The 24,615-nt window shown below is 40.5% G+C and overlaps 1 protein-coding gene across 5 annotated transcripts in view; it reads left to right on the forward strand.

Annotated features, from left to right (window-relative positions):
- Nucleotides 1–5: 5 nt before the first annotated feature.
- Nucleotides 6–24,615, forward strand: part of ANKIB1 (ankyrin repeat and IBR domain containing 1) — an 89,009-nt gene continuing 64,399 nt past the window's right edge. For 2 of the 5 annotated variants that reach the window (XM_054637813.2, XM_077174804.1), the window contains exon 1: nt 7–465. The gene's annotated coding sequence lies outside the window, so the exon portion shown is untranslated. Of the gene's footprint in view, nt 466–635; nt 706–24,615 lie in introns of those variants that run through there. The other 3 variants (XM_077174809.1, XM_077174793.1, XM_077174801.1) reach the window with 3 other exon arrangements.

Consider the following 24,615-nt stretch of genomic DNA (forward strand, 5'->3'; position numbering starts at 1 on the left):
CGTCGGAGCCCCGCGGGCCTCGGCTGCCGATGAGTTTCCGGGTCGGCGGCCTGAACTTGTGTTGCCGCCGCTGGTTGTTGACCGCGGGCGGAGAAGGAGGGAGCAAGCCGGGGCCGCGGGCCGGGCCGGGCTGGCAGCAGGAGGCGCGGCTGGCGGGCGGGGAGGCGCCGAGGCGGAGCGGCCGCCCGGGCCCACGGAGCGCCGCCGGCAGCAGCTGTCAGCGCCGCCGCCGAACAAAGGGGTTGCGAGCAGGCGGTAGCCGCAGCGCCGTGCCCGCGCCGGGGGCCCCGGCGAGCTGAGTGACAGCCCCGGCTGCCCGTGAGGCTCCCGCTGGAGCGGGCACTCCAGAGGGCGCCGTACCCGGAGTGGAGCGGGAGAGAGGAGCGGCCGCTGGGCACATGGAAGCTCTGAGTGGCGGGCGCGGAGGCGCCGGGAAGGGCCGGGGAGAGCCCCTGTGAGGAGCCGGTGAGTACCCGCGGCGCTGGGCGAGGTTCGGGCGGGGGCTGCGGGAAGGCTCGGCGAGCGGAGCCCGCTCACGGCTGGAGCCTGGAGGCTCCGCACACCGGGGCGTCGGCAGCGCCGCGCATCGCGGGGGGGCCGGGCCGGGAGGCGGCTCCGGGGGCGCCTCGGTGCCGTCGGCAGGCGAGGGGAGCGGGAGGAGGGAGCTGCCGGAGTGCGGAGGTGAACAAGCGGCAGGTTACCGAGGTTACTGCGCACGGGGCTGGCTGTGGGGAAAGGATGGCGGGAGCCGCGGGCCGCCGGGCCGGGGCATAAGCGGGGAGAGAGGCCGCCTCCGGGCCGGGCTCTCGGCCGGCGGAGGGCGGGGGGCTCGCCCGGGACCTCGCTGGGTGGGTGAGGGTATCGGTGGCAGCTGCCCCGGGGCGGCCGGGACCGCCGTAAAGTTTGGAGCTGCCCGATGGCCTGGCTTCAGCCAGGTCCCACTGCTGGGCTCATGCCCGCCTTGTTCGAAGCCGGGAAATCCTGCCTGGAAGGCAGAAGCGAAAAAGTGTCAGTGGTCAGAGTGGGAGCGTGTGCTGCGGGGCGAGCTGTGACAGAGTGACCTGGCTTCTTGCCTCGGTAACGCCGTCAGAGCAGCCCTTGAATGAATTTAAACGCTCGCGATCTCGGGGGTGTGGGGTTTTTTTGGTTTTGGGTTTTTTTCCCTTTTTTTTTTTTTTCTTTTTTAACCCAGTGGAAAAAAAATTAGTCTAGGTATCGTAGCAGTATCCCTCTCCCAGGCATGTCTGAGCACATACTGGAAATTGGGCAACTTTTAAAAATTAATCCTTTTATTTCATGACTAGTCAGTCTGCCTCTTATTTACAGTTCATATAGTATGCAGAGGATATACAGAGTCACGAAAACATTCTTGGCAGAATAAAGAACTAATACTACAGCTTAAATTGTTTGCATGGATCCCTCCATTATGACTAACCGTCCTTGATTGCACCTTCTTTGAGTGCATTTCTGTGCTTACCAGTTCCAGAAATGGAGCTTTAGTTGTAGACATAACATCAATAATGTGCTGTAATTTAAGTACATTCACTAAAGAGAGAGACGGCTTTTGAGAGGATTTTGGCTGCAGAGGTTAGCAACGAGAAGAGACTGTGCCTTCCTTACATGTATGGCTGTATTATCCTTACTTTCATCTTTTTGATTTTTGGTGTGAAGTGTGGTGGATTAATTTCTCTTTAATCTTTTTTGTGTACAGAGGAAAATTCCTCTTCTTCCTTGGGGGGGAAAACAGGCTTTAGTCATAAGGAAAGCAACAGCGTTTTTCAACTACTTAGAACATGTGACTTGTTTCTACATAGAAGCAAACTGGTAGAATTTATAGCAACCTTTTTTTCTTTTTTTTTGTGGATGTGGAAAGAGTAAATGGAAGTAAATGGAGTAAATCACAGAAGAGGCTTCTGAAAACTTAAATTCCGGGCTTTTCTGTGATCCTGTATTCTGTCAATTCCTTCTTCAACAAATTTTACTTCAGTCCTTAATCAAAAGAATAAGATATTTTAATAATACAGTCTATTATTCCTGAATTACAGCATTGCTATAAATCTACTAAAAAGCTAAACAATGTTGGTGGTGCTCTGTATTCATGTATATATGCATCAGCAGAGTATTATGAATCAAGATTAATTTTAAAAGAAGGATTACAACAGTGGCACTATAATAATAATATCAATAGCCAATACCCAAAAGTTAGGCAAGTAAGTTTTATGCAGTCCCGTTTATTTTTGCTCATGCCATACACATCTAGATATAGGACTAGGTATGTATGTATGTAAGTACATGATTGGGCTTATTGCACAAAACATGTTTACATGTATCTCTTAAGTGTTCCTATCTGGCCTACACACTTCAGAAAATTAAAGAAAACTAAGCATGTAAATATGAAAAGGAATGCCTTCTAAAGCTGTCAGCTTTTATTCAATGGAATAACTATGAAAATGGTTTTAGAAAAAGTCATTATGTTTTTATTCACTGTATAAAACCTTGTTAACGCTATGGTTGTTTTATTCTGTCCTGAACAGTTTATCACCCTGGTCTGTGACATCTCTGCTGTGATTGCTTATCACCATGTTTCTTTTTGTTTCAGTAGTAGGGCTTTGTTTATTAATCATTAACTAGTTTGGCTAGCAAGCTTTGTGATTTTTTTTTAATTATTTTTGTTTATTTGTGTTTTTTAAGACCCTTTTTGTTTTGTGTATTGGGGGGATATTTTTGTGGGGTTTTTTTGCATTGGGGGGTTTGTTCATTTGTTTTTGAGGGGTTTTGTTTGTTGAATTTATTTTTGCTGTTCAGATGTCATGTAGTTACCGTTACCTGAGTAGTTCATTAACTTCTCCTTGGAATCTGATAACTAGAGGTTGCTGTGGGCAGTTGTCACTGTTGAAGTTTTGTCAGCTTTGCTAAGGTGACTCATGCCAGTAAGAAGGAAAATTGAGAAGCTGGAGGTTACTGATACGTGTGCTGAACCAGTTACGTTTCTAATCATATTACTGTGTTTGCTTAATTGGTAATGACACATAGCAAAGACACATCTGTTTTACTTGAAGAGCAGCCCTGTGGAAATTCTGAAATGTTCAAAAAGACACGGAAAATTCTGTTTTCAACATCATTATCATCAGGCAAGAGTTTTACTGCTTTTGCTTCCTCATCCCAAAATACAATACCAAGTAGTTTTCCGTGGAGCATTATAGAAATCACACTTATGTGTAAATTTTAGGAGGAAAGATTATTTCATGCAGGATTATATTACATTTTACATTGCAAGTTCAAGCCAGAGATGTCTAGCTAATGTAACAACTGTTGTTTTCGTCATAACTGCTAAATGTCTTCCAGAATTACTGGAAACAAACATATTAGTCTTTGTTTGTGACAGTGGAAGGCCAACTGCAAGGTCTCCACCTGGCTCAGGGCAACTCCTGGTATTGCTAGAGGCTGGGGGGTGAAGGGGTTGAGAGCAGCCCTGCCAAGAACTCGAGTACTTTTGGATGAAAAACTGGACATAGCTGGCAGTCTGCACTTGCAGCCCAGAAAGCCAATTGTATCCTGGGCTGCATCAGAAGCAGCATGGCCAGCAGGACAGGGGAAGGGATTCTGCTGCTCTGCTCTGCTCTGCCCTGGTGGGAGAGACCCCGCCTGGGATGCTGAATCCAGGTGCAGCATCTGGGGCCCCTCAAACAGCCAAGACATGAACCTGTGGGAACGGGTCTGGCGGAGGGACACAAACACAGAGCAGCTCTCCTGTTGCTGTTGACCTCATTTCAGAGAGACAAGGCACAGTCTTTTAAGGAGCAGAAAAATCTAGAACTTTATTTTATATATCCCTTTATATAGAGTTTTATAAACCCTCCTGTGTCTATGGTAACAAGCTGTCATCTCATAGTAATTGGTCAGTCTTGGACAAGGTGTTTATGTGTAAGAAAGGGTTGTTTGTGAGATACTGTTTTCATTCTTAAAGCTGAGACAGTTGGAATTGTTGAAACAGGTGGAGGAAAACAGTCTTTATCTGTAGAGTTCTTTTGCAGGGAAACAAGTTGTTTTTTCTGTTGCAGGCTGTTGTTTTCATGAAGAGCTGTTAGCTTTCCCCCAGCTGTGTTGGACTAGGATTTCGTTTGTGAGGCCTTCTACAGGCCTGCTGTTTACAGCACACTCTCCTGTGAAGAAAGGCTGAGAGGGTTGGGTTGCTCACCTTGGATCAGAAAAGTCTCTGAGGAGATGCTGTTGCAACCTTTGGGTGTCTAAAGGAAGCCCACAAGAAGGAGTTTTTACTGGGGCCTGTTTTTACAGGAAAAGGAATGAGAGTTTTTAACTGTTTTAGATAAGGCAAACACTTCTTTTGACCTAAAGCTTATTTGTAGTAGTACTAATATTCTTGAATTTTCTTTACGGGGTTTTGTTGAAGTTGCTCAAGAGAGATTTTCACTTGATGGTTTCCTTAGATTTGTATTTTAAACGGGGTAAATTCTGAACTACTCCTGTCGGAGGATAATTGCAGTTAAAATATGGGATGGGTGGGGATTCATCGAGCAGCTGTGTTACAGTGTTGCAAAGAAAGTTACTCTTGTAACTTGTCCCATTTAATTCTGTACTGTCAAGGAAGACCAGGGGACAAAATTAATTCTCTAAAAGCGAGGTATGTATTTGTGCATAAACTTACACCTAGAAATCAATGTTTGCACACAGGCTTCAGTATAGTAACATTATTCTTTGGCAATAACTTAGTGTAGTTTATATATTATATAGTCATAACTGAGGCATTATATTACTAATTCTGTATAAAAATAGTTTTTATGTGCAGGCTTCTATGTTGGAAAAAATTCATTAAATTTCTTGGGGATTTTCCCTACTTAAAGGAGTTTCCCAGTGGCTTGTGATTACCATTTTGACACACCTGAAGAACTTGCAGTAGACATGATATGGAAGACTCCCTATGCCCTCCCTGCCCAGCTGAGTGCAGTGACTTTAAGGGGTATGGTGCAATGGTGACAAGTTCCTGCCCAATGCCCTAGAGGTGTGGCTCTTCTGTGACTGCCTTACCTTCCCAAATGCCCTTACATAATCCTTAGGATCCTTAGGAACCTCTGCAGATGAAACCAGTAACAAGGATGATGGTTCATCTAGCTTGTTGCTGCCAAAGTTAAGTTGACCTGTACCCTGCATCAAATCTGCTCCCACAAAGCAAAAGGATGGCTCATTGTCACAGGAAACTCTCTTCTGAAAGGTGCAGAAGACTCAAAGACAAGGACCCACTTCTCAGGGAAGTCTCTTGCTTCCCTGAGGCCTGGGTTAAAGATGTGGGGAGAAAGTGTCCTATCCTGGTATGGCACTCAGACTAATATCCATTATTGATTTTATTTTTTTTTTCAGGTAGTCAGCTGTGAAGTTGTAACAAGAAGTATGAGGGCAATGAAGAGAACCTTCAGGGCCTTGGTTAAGGAATCAGGAGCACAAATAGTGTGCTTCTCTGTCCTTCCAGTTGCAAGGAATGATGCTGGTGTTGCCAGGCCTTCCAGCAACAGACGCTGTACACCTATCTCAAAGGGAGAAAAATATCTTTGCACAGAAGTTAGTAGGGCTCATTAGAAAAGCTTAAACTAGACTTGAAGGGGGAAACTGATAAAACCAGGCTCACTAGAGATAAGCCTGGGGGCAGCACACCCATGTTTGAGGGACAGTGTGCTAGTGATGTCCTTTGATCTTCCATTTCAGTGAAAACAGGGGATAAAGATCCATGTGGCAGCAAAGACCAGTAGTTATCCATGTGTTAGAAACCACAGAAGCATCTGAGATTGGTCATACAGGAATTAGGACTTCTTCCCTAAAAAAGGTGGAGGTATAAATAGGCTGACTGAAGTGCTTCTGCTCCAGTGCACGCAGCACAGGCAACAAACAGGAGGAGCTGGAAGCCATTGTGCAGCAGGAAAATTATGGTATAATTGTCATTACGGAAACTGGTCATTGTGTGATGACTCACAACTGGAGGGCTGCTGTGGATGGCTGTAAACTCTTCAGAAGGGATAGGCGAGGGAGGAGAAGCAGTGGAATAGCCCTGTGTTTTAGGGAGTGCTGGGATTCTCTAGAGCTTAATTATGGTGCCAATAGGGTTGTTGATGGGTGAGAATCAGTGGTAAGGCCAGCAGTGCAGATATCCTGGTTGGGAGTCTCTTACATCTAGCCAGCTTTCAGAGGCAGACAAAATATTCTCTGAGCAGCTGTGAGAAGTTTTACTATCCCTAGCCCTTGTTCTCCTGGGGAACTTCAAATCTCCAGATGTCTCCTGGAAATACAATGCAGTGGAGGGGAAACAGTCTAGAGGAAGCAGGTCCCTGAGTGTCTGGAAGAGAACTTCCTGACACAGTTGGCAAGTAAGCCAGCGAGGGAAGGTGTCCTGCTGGACTCCATGTTCGCAAACAGAGAAGCACTTGTGGGTGATGTGATGATTGGAGGCTGTCTTGGGCACAGTGATTGTGAAATTACAGAGTCTTCAATTCTTGGAGAAGTCAGGAGGGAGTCAGCAGAGCTGTTACCTTGGACTTCTGGAAGGCAGACCAGCGTATTGAGGAGACTGGTTGAAAAAATTTCTGGGAGGCATTCCTAAAAGGGAGAGAAGTCCAGGGAGGATAGACATTTTTGAAGAAAGAAATCCTAGAAGTGGAGAAGTGGGCTGTCCCCATTTGCCTAAAGAGGAGCTGTTGGGGAAGAAGACCAGCCTGACTGAACAGAGTGTTCTGGTTTAAGATCAGGAGAAACAGGAGAGTCTATGGCCTCTGGAAGAATGGGCCAGCACCTCAGGAGGACTACAAGGATATCATGAGGTTATCCAGGGAGAAAATTAGAAGAGCCAATTAGAACTTAATCGGGCTACTGCTGTGAAAGTTGATAAAAAGTGTTTCTATTAATGTACCAATAACAAAAGGAAGACCTAAGAGAATCGTCATCCTTTATTGGATGAGAGGGCAAAGTGACAAAAGATAAGAAAAGAAGCTGAGGAACTTAATGCTTTCTTTTACTCGGTTTTTAATAGCATGACCAGCTGTTCTCTGGGTGGGTACCCAGTGCCTTGAGCTGGAATAAAGAGACAAGGAGCAGAATAAAGGTCCTGTAATCCAAAGGGAAAGGGTCAGAGGTCTTCTATGCCATTGGCACACTCAAGTCTATGAGGCTGGGTGGGATCCACCCAAGGGTACTGATGGCACTGGCAGAAGTGCTCACTGAACCACTTTCCCTCATTTACCAGCAATCCTGGTTAACAGTGGAGGTGCCAAGTGACTGGAGGTTAGCAAATGTGACACTCCTGTACAGGAAGGGTTGGGAGGAGGATCTGGGGAGCTACAGGCCTGTCAGTCTGATCTCAGGGCCAGGGAATGTCATGGAGCAGATCATCTTGAGAGCCATCCCATGGCACATATAGGACAGCCAGGGTGTTTTGAAAGCCAGGTCCAAGCTTATCTTCTAGGACAGAGTAACCTGCTTAGTGGATGAGTAAAAGGCTGCAGAAGTTGTCTACCTAGACATCAGTAAAGCCTTTCACACCATTTCTGATAGCATTCTCCTGGAAAAACTGTTTCCACTGGCATACTCTTCTCTGGGCAAAAAAAGTGTCTGGATGTCCAGGCTCACAGAGTGATGGTGAATAGAGTTACATCCAGTTGGTGGCTGTCACTAGTGTTCCCCAAGGCTCACTGTTGTGGTCTGTCTTGTTAAATGTCTTCACTGGTGATCTGGAAGAGAGGATCCAGTGCACCCTCAGTCAGTTTGCAGACAACACCAAGCTGTGTGAAAGTGTTGATGTGCTGGAGGGTAGGAAGGCTCTGCAGCAGGATCTGGACGAGCTGGATCGATGGCTGAGGCCAGTGGTATGAGGTTCAACAAGGGTGAGAGCTGGATCCTGCCCTTGGGTCACAACAGCCCCATGGAGCACTACAGGCGTGGCATGAGTGGCTGGAAAGCTGCCTGCCAGAAAAGAACCTGGGGCTTTGGTCAGCATGATGTCAGCTAGGGGTAGCCTGTGATACAACTTCGTGGAAAAGTGGTAAAAATGATTGTGAAAATTCTTACACAATTTAATTTTCATGGTAATTGTCTTAATTAAAATAATTACTTTTGCAAAGTGTCCTATAGGGATGTTACTAATCTCTCACTTCCCCCCTCCCATCCCCAACTTTCTTGAAGAAAGATGTAGTTCTGGAGGTTTCAAAGCTTTTTTAGGGAAAATACACTTAATGTATAATGCTGATTATATATGTTTTAATGGCATATTTCTTGACTGGTTTATATAGTCTCTGATCAATTGTGATTAAATGGACATAAGTTGGAAACTGATCCTCTGCCACAAGTACTTCACCTGATGATCACTTTTCCTGGAATTTAGCATAGAGAAAATAATTCGATTTTTCTAGTTTATAATTCTGCTTTTTAAACAAGCCCTGCTTGTTCTTACAGCAGGTACTTTAAGAGATGGTAGGAACATTGTGTCCTGGTTTTGACCTTGATTGTAAATTACTACAAATGAAATAACTTTGAGGAGAAAATTCTATTTGATATATTTATTACTTTTAGTCCACTTAAAATTTTTGCCTTAGGGAAGTTCCATAGATGTTAGTTTGGATAAGCAATGCCCCCCCTGCCCTTCTATTTCAAATGGATTTCTAAGAGGAATTTTTGATGACAAAGTTATAAATGGTATATTTGGTACAAATGTTGTGGTACAAAATGGTACAAAAATGTTGTGTAGAAACTCAAAACTGACTATATTAAAAAAAAATAGTATATTTTTTAGGATGCTCAGATGAAGCACTGATGATGATAATTGAAATATTATGAACCAGCCTTTGGAGAAATAGCTAAAAAACTATGCGAAAATGTCATGATACATACTTGTCAATGTTTTTGCAAATAAAATACATCAAATACTGGTACTATTCAAATTTATTGTGGCCTTCAGAATAGGAATTGTAGGACAGTTGTAGTTTATTAATGAACTCTTCTCTCTACTAAGGGTTTGACTGTTACTGTTGTGATATGCAGTTGTGTGTTTTTCTTTGTATTTGTTAGCTACTATGTGTGTAAGATGTGCAAGACTGGATGCACTCATCAGGACTAATTTTTGACAGTAGTAACTTGTAACTGCTGTTGCAATAGAATTTTCCCCATAAGTATTTTTTTTTCATTAACGAAAAAAATATTATTTCTTATTTCTTGCCTCTGTAAATTACTTGTAGAATTGTCATTTTTTTAGCATTTTTTTATTTTTTAATCCAGGTGGCTCTGTTGTGTTTTAGATCTCTAAGCAGCTGAGGAACAAGCGAATGTGTTCATCTCTGTTTATCTCTACTATGTTGAAAGGCTACAGATAGACATGTAGAGATGTTCTGGCAGCGTAGAGCCCAGAAAATAAATTGTTAATTTCTTGAATGAAAAATGGTGAATTTCATCAATGTTGTGAAGAAACTGCAGAAATATGTACCTACTAAACTATGAAGACCAAAGTTCCAGCTGCACTAATAATGCAGGTTATACATTCTTTAAAATTCTTCATAGACTGATGGAGTTATCTATATATCCATAGGTTGGGGATTTTGATATTTTAAAGCTCAAATCTTGAGACCCAGCTGTATAGCAGATTTCATGATAGCAAAACACAATTCTTCAGCAATGATCTGGCACATTTATTCTATAGAAATAGATCTACTGCAAAATTGTACTAGCAAATAATCTAGGTCCATGAAGCATTGTGAGTTAAATATTCTAAGACAAAGCATTTGTTCTTTCTGAAAGAATTCCTGTTACTTGCATTCTCTGAAAGTTTGTGTATGGAAGTACACAGCCTGCAGTACTGAGACATTACTAATAGCTCTGTAGCTTATTGCAGTATAAATATACAATGGCTGTTAATTTAGGCCCTTTTCCCAGACTTCTTGAAAGTCACTGACACAGATACTTTGTGTATCTAGTTCTCCATATTTAGAAGGATGTGTTGGAAAGAAATCTTTCATTGGAGCTATTTCAGTGAGTCACCAAGTGCAAACTGCCCATTAAAAAAAAATACTGAAGAGGTTTTATTTGGTGACTTGTGTGTTGAAGTACAAGTTCTTTGTAACATCCCATTTACCAACCTGTTAATTAGTTAAAATTAAACTGCATGGAAGTCCTTTATCCTTTTCAGGACATGGTAATTAGTATTCAGTAAAATTAAGTAGTGCAGCTTTGCGTTTATGATATTAATTAACTACCTGGATGAGGTGATGGAGTGCACTGTCAGCAAGCTTGTTGATGACACCAAGGTTGTGTGGGCTGGAGGGCAGGGCTGCTCCTCTGAGAGACCTTGGCAGGCTGGAGAAAGGGGCTGACAAGAACCCTGTGGTTGGTGTTCAGCAGAATCTGAACATAGGAACAGAGTAACTCTGCACAGTAGTTCAGGCTGGGAACCGATGGCTGGAGAGCAGCATGGCAGCAAATGATGTCGCTTTGGCTTGAATGTGAGTCAGCAAGGTACCTTTGAGCAAGAATGAAGCCAGTCTCTGAGAGAAGTGAGTATTTCTGTCAGCTTGACATTTGTGTGACGGCATCAACAACAGTGCCTAGTTTTGTGCTTCTTGGTGTAGGAGAGGAGCTGACGTTCTGAAGCAGGCCTAGAGGAAGACTGCCAGGATAATTAGGGTACAGAAGCACATAATGTAAAAAGAAAAGCTGGAAGAGCTGAGTGTCCTCTGTTCAAAGGAGACTAGGGCAGTGGATGTTGTTTTCAGTTAATGGGAGGGTACAGAAAAGACAGAACCAGACTCTTCTTGGAGGAGCTGGGTGATAGGGCTAGAGACAACAAAAAAAGTTGAACCAAGGGATGTTTCAATTAGACATTAGGAAAAATATCATTAGTGAGGTGGTCAAATGTTGGGATAAATAGTCTGAAGAGGCTGTGGGATCTCCACACTTGGAGAAACTCTGAACTTCAGTGAGAATGGCGTTGAGGAGCCTTTGAAGCTCTGAGGATTACCTTGAGTAAAGGATAGAAACTGTTGACCTCCAGAGGTTCCTTTAATGTAAATAAGTGCTTGCTCCATATCTCATGGTATGAGATGCCCAACTGTTTTCTCTCTCCTCTGCATGCAACTGGTTCTGACCCAGCTGATGTGTTTGGCCCAGAGAGCTATGGAGTTCTGTAGAAGAGAGCAATGTTGTCATCTTAAATAAACTGTATAATATGGCTCAAACCCTGATTTTTAACCTGACTTCTGTGTAGTCAAAGATTTTAAGTGATCACTTTAATGTTTTCAATTTTCACATTTCTGTCACGAAATAGACTAATCCTTAATGAGATTTTTTTCCAGAGTGTTGGATGTTAGGAATTTTTTTCTGTAATATGGCTTACTATTAGTAGAACTAGAGCAATTACTGATGCATTCTTTCAGGCAATTAAATAAATTAATAATTGTAATTGGAATACTGGCTTATTCTGGGTTTTATTTGTTTGTTGAGGTTGGGTATTTTTTGTGTGGTTGGTTTGTTTGGGTTTTTTTTCCCCCCAAAATTCATGAATTCAGACTTTCTCAATAAGCAAGCTGCTTTAAGTTTATAATTACTCGCTTAATAAAGAAAGTTTATTATTACTTAAATAGAAAATTAAATTCACTTGTCTGGAATAGGAGTTAGACAGGCATGTTCTAGTATAAAATACTTTGTTGTAATCTTTAATTAAAAAGGGATGATTTGGTTTAGTCTCTGTTACTCTGGATCTATTTGCAATGTAAAGTGTGCAAAGCTTAATAAAACAGTCACATTATTTTACTATAAATGGGATGTAAGTTGCCTCTTGATTTGTCTTTATTTCATAGTAATACCTTTTAAGTTCATTCAGAAATCCTGTTTTTTTTTTTTGCTTCATGTATATATGAGTAAGAAATCAATACAGATTACCAGAGTTTTGAAATAAGTCTTAAGAAGATGATTAGTTAACTTTTTTTACCCCTCCCCCCTTCTTCTAGCTATGTGTATAATTTTCTACTATATAAATAGATGATGAAGACAATGAGTCAAATTTCTGTTTAATTAGTCACAAGCCTGAAAAGTATACTGAATAAATTTCAGTTTTGTTAAGTTGTGGTATTAGGGTAGCTGTGAAGAGTTACTGATAATTATGTCCTTCAGTATTTTGGAAATATACAAATGTTCTCAATTTTAGAATCTACTCATGAGTGCAAGGGAAGAAATCCTACAACCCAAACTCATGTATTTTTTGGGAATAACTTCTGTATGACTAATATAATTTCTAGGAAAACCAAACAGATTTCCATGAAACTTCAGCATGTTTTAGCTTCTTCAAAGGAATGATGACATTCAGATCAAAGCACACTGGGTTATTGCTAAATGGAGGTGTTCAAAAAAGTTTTTTGAAACATAAAACCTCAGTATGAACTTTGAACAGAAAAATATTCTTGAAACAGTCTGCCCATGGCTTAGTGTGAAACTAAACCCTTTCACATTCCTAAAAGCCAGACAGTCCACCCTAATCATGCCTTGTTTTAGTTACTGTATACTTTTATTTTCCCCAGTACTGCCTGAGCCTGCTTACTGTAACTCTGATGATTCCTGTTCCCTTTCTAAACTGCCCACACTGCTGCTGTATCCAAACAGCTGAGGGCACACAAGAAATGTTCTGATGCAATAATTGTGGCCCCTGTTCCCTACAGTTGAGGGATAACAAATCATTTTTATTTAAATCTGCTACATTCTATGAAATGAAAGTGGCTTTAAAATCTATCCACTCAGAGCTGAAGATATGAGAGCAGTATTCTGTTTTCAAAATTGATTCAGTGAGATATAAGGCTGCAAAATGCAAAGTTTTGATATTTTTAAAATAGTTTGCCATTCTAATTGATTAGGAAATAAGATTTCCATGTCACTCAGACACTTGATTACATCCTGAAAAAGTGAGCAAGCTTTTGCATAGGTGGAGTATATGCCTTTTAGAGTAGCTGGTTCCATCATCCCTGTTTCCTGGAACGTTCCAGCCTCATGCCTTTCTGTTGCAACACAATAGGTTTTCATGCAAACCACTCAAACCTTTGAAAAGGGAGTCTCTTTTATTTATTTCCTCTCTTTATAGAGGTATATTTTGATTACTGTATATTGTTAGTCAAGGCTGGTTTTTAAGCTGTTAGATGCTTGCTTCAGAGATACTTCTTACTTTACTTTATAACAAATAGTCTTCCATTTCTCTCATTTCCTGTCTATTGCTTTTTTTGCCTTCTGTATTTTCTAGAGAGTAGTTTAGTGCAATTGGAACATCCTTCTTGCTGTGCAGTATGCTGTATGAATACACAGAGTGATACCAGAGTAGATTTTTAAAGCTGTTTGTGCCTGTTGAAATTTTCAGAAGACCTTAAAACTTAATCCTCTAATGAATATTTCAACCCTACCGATAAAGTATTGTTTCTTCATGTCTAGCAGCAATTGAAAAATCAGCTCCATGGATTTTTCCCCCCAGAAGTTTTAAGTATATTATGAAATATAGAGCAACAGGAGTAACATTATAGGGGGGAAGGAAGATACTGTTCTTAAACATCTCTCTTTCCCAAAGTGCAGGTGAAGAGGGACTAAATTAGATATATTTCTCATCTCTCTGCCCTTCAAGACTGTATTTGTTCAAAAAGCTTTGTGCTAGTTTAGTAGTTTTTGTTCTCACTGGAGTCCTGCTGAGCCCCTGCAGCTACACTAAACCTTTTTCACCAATACCTGCTTTTTGACTGTCAGGGCTTGAATTTTTCCCTTTAATAAATGCAAGCTCACCTTTGTCCTTTCACAGCCTGTTTGAGAGGGATTTTAGTTGTCTTTCCACACAGGTCTTGCTTGCCTAGTGTCAGACACCTGAACAGCATCAGCTGCTGCTATTAACAATCATGTGAGGTTTTGCTTTGTGAAATTAAAACTGGACTCAGACAGGGTACCTGTTTTGCTGACATTTTTGTAAAGGGCTGAGGTAAAGTCACTATATCAGTTATTTGTTGTGAGTTTGTATCCTATATGATTTGATACTCTTGTACGCTGCCCAACATGGGTTATTGCAGGCTTAGGTGCAGTTTGCAGCAGCCAGTGCTGCCTTTGGTACTGTGATGCCTGCTCTGCAGTCTCCCACTCCACCCAGCAACATCTTCTAGTTCATGCTCCATCCACTATTCCTTTCTGAGTGTATGGCTGCTGTCAGAGTAACAGCTGATAAAATAATGCTGGACTACAAAAGAAATTTCATGAAAACTGTTTTGACTTTAGCTAATGCAGTGGTACTGCCTTGCCTCTAGCACCCAACCGTGGGCTTTGCACAGTTTGCACATTGGTGATGTTTCTGCCTCTGTCTGCACTTCATTATGAATAAACACTGTTTTGAAAGTATTTCCACTCCATACAATATGCAGGCTACAAATAGTCCTGCCTTCCTATCACTGCTGCCGTGCTCTGGCTGTTTGGACCATCAGTATCCAGAAAGAAAACCCAGAAGAGGTAATTAATCTGAGTTAGATCTATTCTGCTTCTCAGTCACCAAAATAAACCAACAAGGGAAATTGTGAAAATATGGATGAACCGAGGGGGGTGGATCAGAAACAAAAAGGGCAGTATCAGCTCTGGTGTCAATTAAAACCACTTAAGAAACTACAGTGTAAGTTTCTCAAGCAACATTTGTGTCATTAAAAGATACTGGAGGCAGATTTCCAGCTTGCTAAGTGCATGCTTCATAGAAACTATAAAAATTACTTTATAAATTCTGAAGCTTTCAGGGAAGTCTGATAGAGGTCTCACACTGGTCTGGGCAGGGAAGTGAGTCCCAGGGAGGAGAACAACCCAAGAAAAGAAGTAGTATAGAGGAAAAAGAAATGCACTTTTTTGTGGCTTTTTTCTGGTGGAGAGTGGGGGTTGGGAATGTTCTCTTGTTGTGCCTTTTACTTTACAAGCAGAAAGAACTATTCTTAAATAAGTGCCTGTGTGTTACATTGGCACTGGAGCAGGTTTTTCGTAAGGCAGTCACCGAGGGGTTCCTGAGCATCCCAGCTCTGCAAGCTGCTGAGACTAATACAGCTGGTTCCCCCAGCTTCTGTCTCGTCTGCCACTGCTTGTCTTTTTTCCTGCAAATCTCTGTAACTGGCAGTGGGATTTTTCTTTTAACAAACTGTGTATTCTTGGACATTACCCCAGTGGACCCCAGTGGGTTTCTGTCTCATTTTCTGACAGCCAAATATAAGTTTGCTAGTACTAGTAAATGCTGGATTGATGATTGAACTTTTCCTAAGCATAGGTCAGGCTGTGCAAGAACTGCTTCATGAGTCATGGTAGAGGAGGCTGAATGGGCTTGTCAAGCTGAAAAGGAGACGTGGTGACTTTACAGACAGCAGTAAACTCGCTCTTCTACATCAGCAGGCTGGATTCCATAGTCTCAGGTAGCCGTGCACCATCTTGGGCTGGATAGCTGCTGTCACTGCTTTGCAGCCAGGTTTGGTGGACTTTAAAGTCTTCCATTCTGTGAGGAGGCATGCCTAGCTGTGGAGGCAGCAGGAAGGGAATGCTGTCCCAGTCCCAGCAGCACCACCACAGCAGGGAAAGCCCATGTGCAGATGTCCTCTGTGACTTTGTGAGCGGCATTCGGAAATAGCGCTGGCTGAGAGCCTCCTGTGCAGTGTCACTGACACCTCCCGTCCCAGGAGGGTGACCTGGATCTTTCTGTTCTGCAGGACCTCCCTGTCTAATGTAGCAGGAAATAAGGGACACAGAGGTCCTAAAAGTCACCTTACCTAACCAGAAGTACCAGATCCACGGGTGAGGTAGCTGTGCTTCAGCACTCTCAGTCATTCTTGTCTTATGACTCTGGGAACTCTGTGAAGCAGATGTGGATGGACCAGAGGCAGTCATGAACATAAACTGTGTGAACTCCCCATTATGTATTTTGATAGTAGCTGGTGGTGTTAAGCAAGCAGTATTAGAAACAAAGGCAATGTAAGTCTAGTGAATGCTGCTTTTCAGAATGCTTGCTTGCTGGCACAGTAGCCATCTGTGAAAAAAGGTAAGGCAGCAGTTTTCCATGAAAAACCCCAGAAACATCCTACCAAAATCTGGGCAATACACAAAGGTCAATGCGTGGGCAAGGCATCAGAGAATCTTGGGTACTGGATACCAAGCCAAAGGCTTTTGCTTAGGAGGGGAGTATTACCATGTGACCATTAGCAATCTGAGATTGAACAGGTTTGAATCTGGTACCTCAGGTGATCTGGTTCTGTGACAGTCCAGCATAACTGTCAATTACAATCTAAATCTTTTTATAATTATTCCCTTCTTTTAGGCCGCAGTGTTCTGGTTCAAAATATAAAAAGTAAAATATTTTCTGACTGTGTAAGTAGTGTTGAATGCTTAAATCTGTTCCTGAATAGAGAAATTTTCTTCATATTGGGAAAATTGATGAAATTTTTCAGGTATGCTTCAGCTATGCAAGGGTTTTCTGTGAGGTGTCTCCTTGTTCTTTCCCAGGAAACATGAAATGAAGAGCAGTAAAGAGGGTGACAAGCTTTACAGACTACAGAAGCACTTGGGAACAATAAAATTGGTGGAAGAGAGGCAGTTTTGGGAGGAAGTTTCATTTTATTCGTTGTTGCAGTGAAGTAGAGAGGAGTAAAAAGAAGCAAGGTCTACATATGTGATACTTTGAACATTGCCAGAGTAAGAGAAAGGACTCATAAGACTGGTTATGCTTTCCTCTCCCCTTCATAGCATCTAGCTATAGTCTTTCCTTGATAATTAATTCAGCATTTCTCAGAGAAAGAGGTCATTCATGAGAAAATGGGGAGGGAAGTCTTAAAATAATTCAGCGTTCTTAAATGACAGAATATCACTATTCTATCTCAATGTAAAAAATATTTTGAATGCGCTTTAGAGGTTTCCTGCATTCTGGCTGGAAACCTCTAGCAAGGTAAAAGGAGATTAGCAGACATCATCCCATGATCAAGTATCATTTGCCAAAGTACTTGGTGATGAGAGCCAGAGTCTGATTTTGTAGGTCTAATCTCATAACTGACAGTCTGTGTTGAATCTTGGGGAGAAACTGTGAAAATTCTGGTTTGGGTTATTTTTTCAGTGCGAATATTATTTTCTTTGTTAATTAAAACTGTGCAACCCCCCTGCATTTTGTCATATTTAGCCTCTCTCTTAAGAACTTAACTTTGTGACTGATTACTGGAGAGGTGTTAACATGATGCAATTTTTAAAAGATTCCAAGACAGGCTTGTTGGACAACAAATGCCTTAAGCTGTTCCTGGAATATTAGTAGAAATGATGTAATATGATGTAATAATTAGCAGATGTGTCAATAAATGTGGTGTCCTGAGGATGTGTCAATCTAATACCATAATGGAAAGTCTGATCTCACAAACTTACTTAAATTCTTTAAAGAAGTTGGCAAAATACATTTATATAACCTGGTTGAATTTTCAAGTGTTGTATCCCGTGATCCCTTACTTAGAAGTCTTAAACAATCCAAACAGCTTTGGGAAAGAGCAAGGGTCCATTGTATGCAGAAGTGACTGGTTTAAAGATGGTTATGGATATGGACAGAAATGAAGAGACAGTTTTCACAGTGCTTGAAGGTTACTGATAGAGTCCCAGATAGATCAGTGCTAGGACCTCTGCTGTTGCATGTGAGAATAAATAATATAGAAAAGATGTAATCAGTGATTACTACAAACAGGACCCACTGAAAAAGTATTTTATGAGACACAGTGGTGGATATAAAACTCAATATAGCTGAAGCTGAAAGATTCATGTGGTTGGGGGGAAAAAAGGGTCCTAAATTTATATAGAGTATTATCCTCTTAATTATTTCAGTTGATAAACAAGATCTTGAGGTTATATTAAAAACTCTGTAGAAAATTAGCTTAGTCTTTAGTACCACTCCAAAAAAGTAAATGAAGTGTCAAAATAGAAGCTATGCTGCCGTGATGTGAATCCGTTCATTTTGCATGTCCTAAATTAAAAAGGTGTTAGTGGCATTGGAAATAGATCTGAAAAAGCAGAAATAATCCTAAAAATGGCACAGAATCCAGTTCTTCAGAATTAGGGCTAATCAATCTGTAAAAGAGCAAAAGATTGATATGATGTAAGGGTGATCACCTACAGAAGGTGAAAATCTGTAAAATCGCAAGTGGAATGGAGAGAGCAAATATGGAAAGTTTCTTTGCTGTCTGCCTCTCAGTTCTTGTAGACAGTTAAAATGAAATAACAAATTGCCAGTTAAAACCAGATATTTCTTCACAATGAATAATTAAGCTGTGAAATTTCAGGATGCTCTGTCTGTTAAAATTTTCCATAGATTTGGAGAGGTTTCGAACAACATAGTGGAAGAAAAACTCAATACAGGTTATTAATATAAACCTAGCATATCTACCTCAAAAATTTGTCAAGTGGTAAATTGCTGGAGACTGGGAGAGTGTTGTGTAGAAGTGTCCCTCTGTTCTTGCCCAGTTTTTGTACTTTTCATTGGTACACTCTGCTATTAGCTCTGGACAAGGAATGAGATGAGAAGACATGGAATTATCTGATCCAGTATAGCCATTATTATGTTTACAATACTTAAAAAGAAAATGGGAACTAAAAATGCATGTATTAGTAACAACAAACTTTTAAAAGAACTGCAGTTAAATATTGTCTGTTTGATTTTTTATTTGTGAGGTCTAAAACAATTAGAAATTTGGATCCAAACCAGATATTAGACTGTTTTGTGAAAGTGCACAATAAATTGTATTAATTATTAAAATGTTGACATATAAATAGTAGAAGTGGTAAATGAGATATTTAGATTATCTAGTTATCATTACTAACATTTGAGTATGTATATAATGAAAATAATTTTTAGCTTGCATTATCTAATGTCTTGAAACAGCATTGCTGTTAGGAATCAAATTCTTTCAAAGTAGGAAGAAACTAGCTTTTTCCTCATTTAGAGTCACAGATATTTATTCCTAAGCAAAATTCAGATTTATTTTTGAGGATTAACACTTATTTTTACAAGTCAGTCTGAAATAACTTCCAAAACAGCAGAGGATTCTTACCAGTCTTTGTCAGAGCTAATTTTTAATTTATGCCACAGCCCTTCTAAATCTACAGAGCTGAAAAAAACCTGTTGGTTTTGCTTTTTTAGTTTTGTAAAGGCTTGTTTCATACTTTTGTAATTCCTTTTTTTTTAATTTGTGTCATGGAGCTATAAAAGGTTAAAGGTTTGACTTTTGTAGGTTGGTTTTTGTTTTTTTTCTGCCAGGTAACTTTTCAAATTTCCAAACTGAAAATCAATTGAACTCAGAATCTCAAGAACACATTGGCTCCAAGAATCTATTACAATTTTTTAGGCACTGGACACTGTGGATGCAAACAGTAAGAAGACTTATGAGTAAATAAAACTGTTGAATGGAGAATTTTGATTTCAGGACAAGATCAATCACTAAGTTGCTGGTCTAAAGAAATTTCTTCCCTTAGAAAATTGTAAGGGGATAGGAGTCATTACTGCCATCAAGGATTCTTTATTTCTCAGTACCTAAAAACTTGCTCTCTTTCTTCTCTAGAAAATCATGGACAGTTTCACAAATCTGGGCACTAGTTTTCATCTAGAATCTGCTGGTCTCCATCTGTATCTTTTGCTGTATCAAGTAGCCATTTACCTAGGTCAGACATTGCTTTGACATAATAGTTTCGGATCATCAAGTCTGGCTGAGGTTATATCTTGCCTCAGATACCTTTGAACAGCCTTGTCTACCTGCCTTTATCTTTTAGCCTAACCACAGGGTGATGCCCAAAGAGATGTCTGGATCTGGTTTAATTCACTCTTTTGAAAATTGCTGGTAAAGTGGAAAACTGTTAAAATACTTTGAAGGATTAATAATTTGATTATATAGGCTGATTGTGTGAAGTATGATGTAGTCTGTGTGCTAAACCAGTAAAACAAAACCATTCCTAGCTTTCTACAATTGTATTGCAATAATTTAAGATGAAAATTTACTGCAAACTGGTTAGCCTTAGCCAGTACAAATGCCACTGGATTTGTTGGAGCACAGATGCTCTTTTATTGTTATGACACATTTCTGCATGAACAGAGAGTTTTTTGTTTTCAGGCATAATAAGAAATTGAAACAGTGGATGCAATAGTGAAATGTTCCAGCAGACACAAGATGTAAGAATCTGGTGACCTGGATGTTGTGGTTCTGAATATAAAGTATGGGGTTTATATCAAAGTTTTGCTATTTAAGAAGACTGTAAGAGATAAGCAGAACAAGACTTCTAAAAGAATGATTAAAAAAAAAATACTGCATCTGTGATTCTGTAATATTCTTTGGGCATGTGAGCTGAAGTTTATGCCAGCCAGGAGTGAGCAGAAAACTTCCCAGCTGATGCTCCCAAACTTCTCAGCAATATTAGCTGTGAAAAGAGCAAAAAAAAATTAAAATTAAAAAAATATTTTATTTCTATCATGGAACATCTACTTTCTTTGCTTATGGCTTAGATTTTTCATATGAATACTAACTTTAAAGCACATTGTAAGATTTGTTTTTCCTTAAGCTTGTATGTCAGGAAGGGTAGTAATATTAATTGTTAGTTTATATTTCTCTTTGTTTCTGAAGGAAACTTCGTTGTCCTGACTGGAGGGGGCATTGTATTGATAAGCCTTAATCTTAGAAAGATTCAGCAGAAAAGAAATATTCATAAGAGACTTATGCAGCCTCAGCTCTTTCCTAGAAATTAAAAAAACCAAGCCAGAATCAGGAATGTTTGGTCAGGATAATCACAATTCACCTACTTGTGTAGGCCCATTATTAATATGCCCTTTAGTTAAAATAAACACCAACTAGTTCTGCCTTATTTGTCTCACATGACAATGGCCCATGGATGAGGAAAGTTCTGTAGAGTCCTTTCTCATTTCAACCTATTGCTGTTTTCCTTTGTTTCCTGCATTTTTCTTGCTCCTGGCAGTTCAGCCAGGCTTGTTACTTCTGCTGCTCTTTTTCCACTCTCTTATCTGGTTGCCAGCAGGAATAGTGAGAGCATAGGAGAAATGGCATGAGTGCTGTTACTGTCTTCTCTGGCTTCAGCGTGACCCCTGGATGTGATCACAGGGAAAGTTCCACTAAGCATCAGGCACCGTGTCTGTACAGTTATTTATGATCCCAGTGTCTGTACAGTTACTTCAGGTGAAAGCTTCATGGAAATAGTTGAAAAACTTCTCTACTAAAATGATGAATATTTTACTACTTGGGTAAAACTACTTTGGTTCTCGAAAATCTTTCTTATATTAAGCCTGTGTAATATTCTGTTTCATGTAATTCTGATGCCAAGTAGGTAAGATTTTGCAAAGTGACTCTGGTACCTTGCATTTCTCCTTCTTCCGTTCCTTGCCTTACATGGGAAAGGTCAGTAACAGTTCTACACTGAACAGCAGTCATTTGTATTGTAATAGTGTCTGCATCAGTCCCTAGGTATGCTGATTATGTTAGTAGGAGAACTGATAAAAGAAGTAATAGAACTGCATGGCCAGCAGGTCAGGGGAGGTTACCCCCCTCTGTTCAGCTCTGCTCTTTTGAGATGCCACTTGGAGCACTGTGTCCAGCTCTGGGGTCCCCAGTACAAGAATGGGCCTGTTGGAGGGAGTCCAGAGGACTGTCACAAAAATGGTCAGAGGCCTGAAATACCTCTCCTATGAAGAAATGCTGGAAGGGTTGGGATTGTTCAGCCCAGAAGCAGAGTAGAGAAGGCTCTGGGGAGACCTTCTTGCAGCATTTCAATAATTAGAGGGGGTTCCGTGAAAAGATAGAGGCTTTTTACCAAGGCCACTTTTGGCAAGGCAAGAGGCATTAAAAGACATCTTTAAACAGAAAGAAGTAGGTGTGGATTGGACATAAGAAATATTTTATGATGGGGGTGGCAAGGCACTGAAACAGGTTCTCTGAAGTTGGGGATGCCCCATGATTGAGCTCCGGTTGGACAGGACTTTGAGCTGCCAGGTCTGCTGAAAGATGTCCCTGCCCAGGACAGAAGGGTTGGATATTTTGATCTTTAAAGATTCTTTCCAGTACAAACCCTTCTGTGATTAAAGCTAAGGTAATATTGGATTTCTTTAAAATCTTTATTCTCTTTCTGTTTTCTTTGGCTTGATACTCATCCTAAAGCCAAAAATCGTTATACAATAAGGTTGTGTTTCATTGTAATTACACTGGTGTCAAGAATAATCTTCCTAAATACAGACTGTATATGACATACTATAATTAAATTTTGTTATCCATAGCCTTTATGTAAATTGTTAAACTGTTTGTATGCACTGGAAAAAACAGCCAAATATTTCAACAGAGGTGTTCTGGCAAAAGTTAAAAATACTTCTTCAAGTTATATGTTTGTTTAAATTAATTTTAGATTAGATCCAATATGTCTTTTGCGATTTCCCTGCCAAAGTCAGAATTTTGCTAGTGAGTATATTAGACATTTTATCAGAAGTTCAGCAGTTGCAGTTCTAATTTTCTGGTGTACGTAAGATGCAAGTGACAATCCTTGTCACTGCAGTTACCTGAATGGCTCATTCTTAGTTAGCAGGGATGACTCTTGGGATTGTGGGAAGTCAGCACCATGATAAGCAGGGTGCTTGGACTAAAAAGAGTTAAATTGTTCCTGAAGTTGTCTCTCAGAAATGTTGTAAAATGCTTCTTAAATTCTGTGTAGAAAACATACTTTGTTACAGGAATCCATCTCATTTTAGACACACAATGATCTCCCAGATTCTGTGTTTAGACCTTAAATGAATGTATTGCTTTGAAGGAGTGCTGACGAGTTAAATTACCTCTTTGTTAAAAGGAAATTGATTTGTTCATTCATCTGAAAAAAAATCAAGATCTCTTTGAAAGATCAGCAGGGTCACATTGTCATTTAGCTTTACAAGGAACAAAACCAGCACGTAAGAATGCCTCCAGGAAACAATGAAAGTACGTGCGTGTTTCTTTCTGGTCCAGTACGTCTGTGAACAATGCTCATCAAATGTCTCAGACAGTTGAATGTGCTTTCTTCACCTTCACATGAAAACATGGAAACAGATAGTCCTTTCATGTAATCAGAGTATATTTTACAAAATTTCATCCATAGATATTAATGCTATTAATATACTGTGCTAAATAGAGATTTAGTCTAGTCTTCAAAGTGTAGCTTGCTTAAGTGTAAGTAGGGAACGCTGACAAAATTGCATATTCCTTGAAATGGTGTGCAGTCTTCTCTTCAGTGCTTTAAGTCACCTGGGTAGTAATAGAGGAAATACAGTAAGTGTTGGTTATTTTATTCAGAACATGCAACCTGTGGAACTATCACAAATAGAATCTTCATAAAGAATACTGGTCCTCCCAGTAGTATTCTTATGAGCCAAAAGTCAGTGATTGTATATGGTGATTGTTGCTTTCCTTTGACATTCTCAAATACAGCATGTTTTGTGAGACTGGACATTGAAAAATCTAGATTTATTTCTTTCTTCAGCTTTTTATTTTATTTGAAACATATTGCTGATTATAAAAGCAGTAGGTTTTATGTTGAAATGTATTAACTTTAGGTAGTCATTATTTCCAAATGAGACTGCATGCTTTTAGGAAGGAATGAAGTTTGTTGTGTGCAGTCTTATTGCAGGTGCCTGACCTTGTGTAGCTATCCTTGCATTTGATGATTTACCATACAGGCCTCTTTCATATTTACAAGATCCGGTATGACCCTACAAACTGATACTCTTGCATATGAAACAGCTTCCTCAAACTGAGAAACTTCTGCTTCAGGAAGATGCTAAAGTTTCTAAATGTATAAGGGATTTTCAGATTTTACTGTGGAGTGTCCTCATGAGCATCCCTATGTTGCCATCCTGTTTAGTTTCACTTTCTGTGGATGTGCCTTGCAGACAGTAAATTTTGTTTTCAATTCTCAGTTAAACACCACTGAAAATGGAGTTGGTATTAAAGCTTTTGGCTGGCCATATTCTACCAGAGGTTCTCCAGAAGGTTGGCTTTGAGTCCTCATGCAGTTTCAAACTTGTTTACCTGTGCTAAGGTGAGCACATGTACTTGAAAAATACATCCTGGACCCAGTCAAGGCCAGGGTCCAGGCACCCTATCGAGATCGATCAGTCAAGTTCCCATGAGGTTTTCTGTCGTTCTTTATGTTGCCACCTTCATTCCTCCTTTCATGTTCTGGCTGTGCTCTGTACCAGGACTGGTTGTCTTTACTCTCACTTTTTCTAGGCATATCAATCTGACAGAAATACACAAATTTCTTCAGACTTTCTGCCCCATACAGCATCAGTCTGTGAGTCCCATCTGTCCCCAGCTCTATGAACTGTTGCCTTGTAACTCTTGTGGGTGGTTTCTCTGTAGTTTTTGGCTATTGAATCTGATTTCAGAGAGAACACACATTTGTCTTCAGCAGCAGCTCAGCTCAGTTCAGCTCATCTCACAGCTAAGCAAAGTGTGTTTGGATGTTTTTTGCAGAGAGGTTCCCATCCTCTGGGCATGAGGTGTGTGTGAGGGTAGGGAGAAACCAGAGAAGCACTACGGTGACTGGAGTGTGTTCACATGC

The sequence above is a fragment of the Agelaius phoeniceus genome, chromosome 1, assembly GCF_051311805.1.
Source record: "Agelaius phoeniceus isolate bAgePho1 chromosome 1, bAgePho1.hap1, whole genome shotgun sequence".
Lineage (NCBI taxonomy): Eukaryota > Metazoa > Chordata > Aves > Passeriformes > Icteridae > Agelaius > Agelaius phoeniceus.